This window comes from Sebastes umbrosus, chromosome 12 (genome assembly GCF_015220745.1).
Source record: "Sebastes umbrosus isolate fSebUmb1 chromosome 12, fSebUmb1.pri, whole genome shotgun sequence".
NCBI lineage: Eukaryota > Metazoa > Chordata > Actinopteri > Perciformes > Sebastidae > Sebastes > Sebastes umbrosus.
The window spans coordinates 31,057,018-31,064,744 of NC_051280.1; positions in this window are offsets into that span (position 1 = coordinate 31,057,018).

Consider the following 7,727-nt stretch of genomic DNA (forward strand, 5'->3'; position numbering starts at 1 on the left):
TTTGTGGAGAAGAGTTTGTTTTTATTCTCACCATGAAGCAACTCAACGTAATAACTGCGCAAAATGTAATAACTTATATGTAATAATAAAAGCTTTTTTTTTGTTTGTTTTATACTTTATTTTTTCCCTTGGAAAAGGTGAGACTCGTGGGTACCTATGGAACCCATTTTCTTTCACATATCTTGAGGTCAGAGGTCAAATGACCCCTTTTGAAAATGGCCATGCCAGTTTTTCCTCGCCAAAATTTAGCCTGACTTTTGAGCGTTATTTAACCTCCTTCCCAACAAGCTAGTATGACATGGTTGTTACCAATGGATTCATTAGGTTTTCCGCAGGTCTCAGGGGGTTAAAATGCACCAGTTTATGGACTACATTTCTTTCATTTGCAACTTTAATGTTTTATTTATGTGAATCTTTGACTTAAACCCTCACGAGAAAAATTAGGTAACCATGATAATTCCCTATAGGAGTGTTACGAGGCTGGGTTTACCATGGACATTAAAAACACCAGTAGAATAAAGCTCTAATGCTTTATTATTACCTTGTTTGACCTCCTGTTTTCAAAGAGTCATTTAGATAACTGTTATGTGTAGATAAGAACAAAAGACTTCCTGTTATTGTACTAACATCAGCGTTAATGATCCGTTCTTTCTACAATCTACTTTTCAACGCTGCGGCACATGTGGGGATTTTTTTACACCATTACCTCTGCAGAGGTGAGAGCAGTGATGTTCTGGTCAGTGTTATCAGCAGAAACCTTTTCCGCTACGGTTATCGCAGCCTTCATCGGCTCAGAAATGCAAAGATGCACATCCTGTCTGGGACAATTAGGTCAGCAGCTTCTGTCAGTCAGTCAGAAGGTCTGTCAGGACTTGTATGTGCATGTCAGTATGAAATTAATATAGCTGACGTTAAACCAGAGACATCCTCAGTCAGACACACAGAGAGGATGAGAAAAGAATCCAACATGTTGTTTCTGGTGATGAGTCTGCTGTACTGGAGTCAAACTGAAGGTGAGGTTTTTAGTCATTGTAAATAAGCAACATATTAGTATTGTTATCAATGGTATTATTACATATCTATTATTTAGTATCTGATTTATACACAGCTGTATTAATACAAATTGATTTCTGATTAGTTGTTTCTTGCTATTGGTGGTCACATTATCTGCTGTTCAAACACAGTAACAGTAAACAGTGAATGTATAAAATAAATAATTTATGTAAAAAGCAGATTTATAAAAATTATATTTGTGTGTGGGAGAATATGAAGGGTGGAAGTAACAATAATTATTGATAAAACTGGAGTTGATGAAAATGGATTTGAAATGAAAAATGGAGTCATAAAATAGATTTGAAATGAAAAATTGAGTCATAAAATAGATGTGAAATGATAAATCGAGCCTTACTAACCTAACCCTAACTGGCATCACTTGACCACCATACTAGCCTCAATTTTAAGCAAATGAGAGCACAGTAAAAATGCTAAACTGCTCTAGAAATATTTTTTTAACAAAGGAATTTTTATTTATTTATTTTATTTATTTTATTTATTTTATTTATTTTATTTATTTTATTTATTTTATTTATTTTATTTATTTTATGTATTTTATTTTTTTCACATCTGCCTTCTTTCACTTCTGCAGGCGGCTGCAGTGGAACTATTGTGAGTATTATTGGAAATGATATGGTGCTCTCAGCTGGAGAGGGCTTCAATCTGAGCTGTGAGTTCACATGTTTAAGAGCCCAACATGTCGCGCAGCTGTGGAGGAAGAGCCCAGAAGAGGTAGTTAAGACCTTTTAAACATTTATAATTTATAATGGCATGCATTAAGCTCTTTAATATGTACACTGAAACTGTACTCTTAGTGTACTCTTGATTATGACACACATTTTGAACTGTTGCTACTTGTTGTTCAGGATGATGATTTCAGTTAATTGGACTTGGTAAATGGACTTTAATTTATATAGGGCCTCATACACTGATGGCAGAAGCTGCTATGCAAGGTGCCAACTTTGCCCATCAGGATCTAATCTAGATACTCATTCACACACCGATGGCTCCGCCTTCAGGAAGCAGTTTGGGGTTCAGTATCTTGACCAAGGACACTTCGACATGTGGACTGGAGGAGCAAAACCGTCGATCCTCCAATTGGTGGACGACCTGCTCTTCCTCTGAGCCACAGCCACCTCCATATAGATGCATGGTGACATTATGTTACATAACACGTACATTGATTTAGCTGACGCTTTTATCCAAAGCAATTTACCGGTACAATAGGCTAAGTGCATTCAAACATGTGGATACAACTCATAAATTGCAAGAATCATGTTAGTCAATCACGGCGTTCTGCGGTCTGTTATTTCTTTATAACAGACCGTTGCTATGGGTTGCATTAGTTCAGATGTCGGAATCTGGAGGACCGTTTTTGTGTCAAATTATTGATTTCTTAGTCGTGTAATAAGCGGGATAATGTACAGTGGGTCATTGTTTTGAAAGAATCCCCTTCAGGGCGATGAGAGACCCCTGCGATCCGTGTCGGGGTGCGGCATCGCCCTGTCGTGCTTTCTTTCACAACAACGACCGGCTGTACATTATCCCTTACTTATTCAATTCAATTTGAAGCGTCAAATCATAGCAGAAGTTATCTGAAGACGCTCTTCATATAGAGCAGGTCTAGACCGTACTCTATGATTTAGAGACCCAACAAGAGGTCCCCCATGAGCAACAGTGGCAAGAGAGAGAGGCGCAGTTTGCGTTGGTTCAGGGGCTTACTGAATCCCCTAGAAATGCATCTATATATATTTTTTTATAATAACGTAGAGCTAATAATTTATTGTAATGATGAATAATATCGACCTTGTTGTGTCTTCATATTGACAGAATAAGAAACCAAGGTATCATATGAGATAACTCCTCATTTCAACTTCACCAATCAGCCGTTCCTCGTCCATTGGAATAAGGAATAAATAGAAACAGGGCGTCTGACAAAAGCTCAGCTCAAACATTCAGGCAGCGCAGCATTTCATCGCTCTCTGGCAGTTAGTTCCTTCTAATAGAAAACAGTGCAATCAAACTGAATTTGTCAGTGACGCTGACTTGTGTTGGAGGGTGTAACATGTAGGATACACACATCCTAATACATTAGACCTCTCTGAGTCGTACACATTACATTCCCTCTAGATTTTTCGTTTTTGTGAACCCCCAACCTTAAAGCTCAAACTGTGCGTATGGTTATAGGAACAACCAGAGTGGGCAGTGAAACACGACTTTTCAGCCTGAAGTTAATTTACTGTTAAAAAAACTCCAAACCAAAGTGTATCGTCACGGCGATAACTGTCTTCGTCTCCTAGGAGAATGTGTCTCTTGTCAATATTACCTCCATCCTCCCCAACGTGACCCTGGTCCTGAGTATCAGCCCGGCTACAGAGGCAGACGCTGGTTATTACTACTGCATGACTCAGCCGCCAGACACAATCAGCCCCGAGGTCTTGATTCAGATAGCAGGTAAGATGCTGATGGACGTCTGATGAACGAAACAAATTCATTAATTTTTAGTTAAAGGCACTACTGTGGTACCATTTACTGCACGTCATGTCTGGTGATTAATTAAAGAGGACCTATTACACTTATTTTCAGTTTCATACTTGTATTTTGGGTTTCTACTAGAATTAAGAACATTAGCTCTAATGTTCAAAAAAATGCTTTACTTTTCTCACACCGGCTGCCCAGTCTGCTTTTATTGGTCAGCTGGCCCTCTGTTGTGATTGGTCAACCAAACTAAACTCTTCAGACTCCGCTCCAGCTCCGCTCGAACTAGCTTTGTTTGAGGGCGTGCCCAGGAAGAGTGCCAGTCGTTGATGCCAATTTTTGTAGCGACCAAACGGCGCTACTACAACTTCAAAGTCCGTCACGTGATGCCATTGGGCCCAAAAAGACTTTTTCCCATAGACTTACATTGGGAAAGAGACGTCTGTAACTCAGCGGATAATTTTGAGACCCGAGCCATGTGACCGAGCAGACGCTACTGCGCCTGCTCCGCATGAGCCCAATGGATGCGAAAGATCGCCGGAAGATCCGGGTACTTTTGCAGTCGGAAGTCGACTCATTTTGGCTTCATGCGCCACTGAGCAACTTTTATAGAAAATAAAAGGGGCCCCGCCTCCAACGCTGTATCCAGTTCTCTTAATACATCCATTGGCGTGCCAAACTAGCCGTTAGCTGAAATGTGTTACTTGGTGACATCCCCATGTTAGGGAAGAAATGGCGGGACTTCAATTAAGGCGTTTCAGGCAGTTCAGAAGCAGTGTTTCTCTCCCCTTGGCTCGACTTCCGACTGAAAAAGTACGCGGATCTTCCGGCGATCTTCCGCATCCATTGGGCTCATGGAACATGTAGCGTCTGCTCGGTCACGGGGTCCAAGCATCACACTCCAGCCTCGGTCTGGGTCTCATTCACATGAACAAAGGAAGGGAAATAACTCTGGATTCAGCTATTAGTGCGTTTTACAACTTTTAGGACCTAATGATTTAAATAAGGGCTATTAGAGTGTTCATAATGGGAAGTTGATTTACCTAAAATAAAATTATCCGCTGAGTTACAGACGTCTCTTTCTCAATGTAAGTCTATGGGAAAAAGTCTTTTTTGGCCCAATGGCATCACGTGACGGACACAGAAGTTGTAGTGTTTGGCCGCTCCGAAAATTGGGATCAACGACCGGCACTCTTCCTGGGGGGCTTGGTAGACACAGGTGTAAATAAGGAAAGTAATAATGGGTGAATTCCATTTATTAGTAACACTTGTGCTTTTCCTACTATGACAAGTAAAAATATCTGCTATGAGAAAGGCCTATGCCAAAGTAATAGGCTAGTACAATGACGTCCTTTACTAAAATGTATGACTTCATTTTACCAATAGTTGTAAAAGTATTTCAGCCACAGTGAGCTTTTTGGATGGGCCTTGTTTCATTTATATATTTTACACAATTTATTCATACGACTATTTTATAATTACTTATTCACTTATTAATATGGAACCCTTTGTGTCTCTATAATTAATGATTAACCGCCCCCTCCCCTCCAGATAACCTGACAACATCCAGCCTGACAACACCCAGCACCCCACGGTGTGACGGCACCAAACAGCACAGCAGTGCAGCAGGTAAGAGCTCACAGCCACATGGTGCAACTTCTCAGACACGGTATGGATTCTGTGAACTGTAAGTTATGGCAAAATACAGTATTATATAAATCTAATATTATATTCTATATCTCAAGAACATAATATTTAAATTTTCTACGCTGCTCCCTGATCAGGGTCTGGAGCCTATCCCATGCTTGGAGCAAGAATTGCACATAATAACTTAGGGAGGTAGCAGATCACAGATATAAGCAGGTGCCTGAGCATGCAAGGCTTTAAAGGTGCTGAATTCCAAATTCAGAGCATATCAGTGAACAACAACACATCCGCTCGGTCAGGCAACGGAGACCGACGCACGGGGTACCCCTCTTGCGTTACTTTTGGACGGACCAGGGACGGCGTGTCAATATACGCTTGTTACATACATAGTGTCCTTTCAAAATAAACTTCTGTTTCCACAATAAGTTAGGTTTAGACAACACAACCACTCAGGTAGGGTTAGGAAACGATCGTGGTTGACGTTAACTTCACTGTCCGGCGATTCATATGACTCATGGGACTGACGATACCGACGAGTCACGTGACTAAAGACTGACGTGACCAAATAAGTCAATGTTACTTTTAGTTTCACACGGGACACGAAAAAGCGGCCTCCTGGTTGAAAGTCTTGCTCCAACCGTCCAATAACGCTGCGGGGGTGGGTTTACATTGGAGTTAGTTGAAAGGAGGATATGATATGATATAATATAATATAATATAATATAAAATAATATAATATAATATAATATAATATAATATAATATAATATAATATAATATAATATAATATAATATAAAATAATATAAAATAATATAATATAATATAATATAATATAATATAATATAATATAATATAATATGATATGATATGATATAATATAATATAATATAATATAATATAATATAAAATAATATAATATAATATAATATAATATACAATAATATAATATAATATAATATAATATAATATAATATAATATAATATGATATGATATGATATGATATGATATGATATAATATAATATAATATAATATAATATAATATAATATAAAATAATATAATATAATATAATATAAAATAATATAATATAATATAATATAAAATAATATAATATAATATAATATAATATAAAATAATATAATATAATATAATATAATATAATATAATATAATATAATAACAAATATAATACCGCTGCTAAAGATTGCAGTGGTATTTGACGAGTAGTTAGTGGGAACGGGTTGTGAGGGATTGCCTCCACCCAGCTCTCATCATGGCGACTGTTCTTCCTGCTGTGTTGTCTGATATGCGGTCAAACCACTGATGCTTTAAACTAATTCAGGAAATGTGTAGTAATATTTGAATTGATTAGATCAGACTGGATTAATCATCCCCGCCTCATGTGGCTTCAAATTTCACTTCACTGTACTACAATACATAAATACCAGTCTTAATCTTTTATCAAATATACTTTAATTACATTTATTTTCATGTCTTTTCTTCCCTCAAACTCAGCCTCTTTTCGTCTCTGTGTGCGTTCCTGCAGCTTTGCTTCCGACAGATTTTATGTAACTAATCTGCATCCGTCTGTGTCCATGTAGGTCTGCAGGGTCAGATGTGGTATTGGATTCTTCTGGGAAAAACTGCCATCCTCCTCCTCAGCTTGGCCTCTCTGGCTGTAAAATATAAGAGAGGATGAGAAGGATCCAGATCTGTGTCTCGCTCTCTGTGTGTCTGTGTCTCTCTCTCTCTCTCTCTCTCTCTCCACAACAATGCTTTGTTTCTACCATTCGCTTTTAAAACTTAATTCCATAGTTTGCTTTCTGCATTCTTTAGACCTCAAATTAAGCATTTAATGTCAGTGGAGCGGCTGCAGGATTCATCTGTTTCTGGACGTTACAAATAGTGTTGATTTCCTGGAGAAATTTGAACATTCATTGTATTGTTTGATTTGTGTTACATCACAGAAATCTGGCATGTAAATGGTTTTCATTTAACTCCTACGTGTGAGTTGTTTAGTTTCTTGTTAGTATAAATAAACTCTGTAACTTGGTAGTGGTAAGACGATACATACAAGTGAAAATACAATTGGAATTTAATTTTTTTGTATGTTTGTTGTTTTATATTGATCACAAATTCAGGTGTAAATACAAAATAGTCATAATATATACAGTATAATATGGTGAACTGCAATGTAATATACATTTACAGGTGGGAGGTGGGGGTTTAGGTGGGGTTATAATGACCTGAGGGGGAGTTTACGTTCTAAAATTAAACACAAATTGATTGTTTTTGAGGCTTATTTTAATAGTTTTTATGGACTCAACATATTTAAGATTGGTGTGTTCTTTGCAAATAAATAACTTAAATAAATGAAATCACATTTCTATAATAATAAAAGCACTTTGCACTTATATTCCCGGCAGTGAGAGAAGGCTTTGAAAAAGCATTTAGGCCATCATGGAGGGCGATAAATGGTACAGAAAACTAAAGTGAAAGGTTTAAGCCTATAGATCAGGAATCAGCAACCTTTACTATCAAAAGAGACAT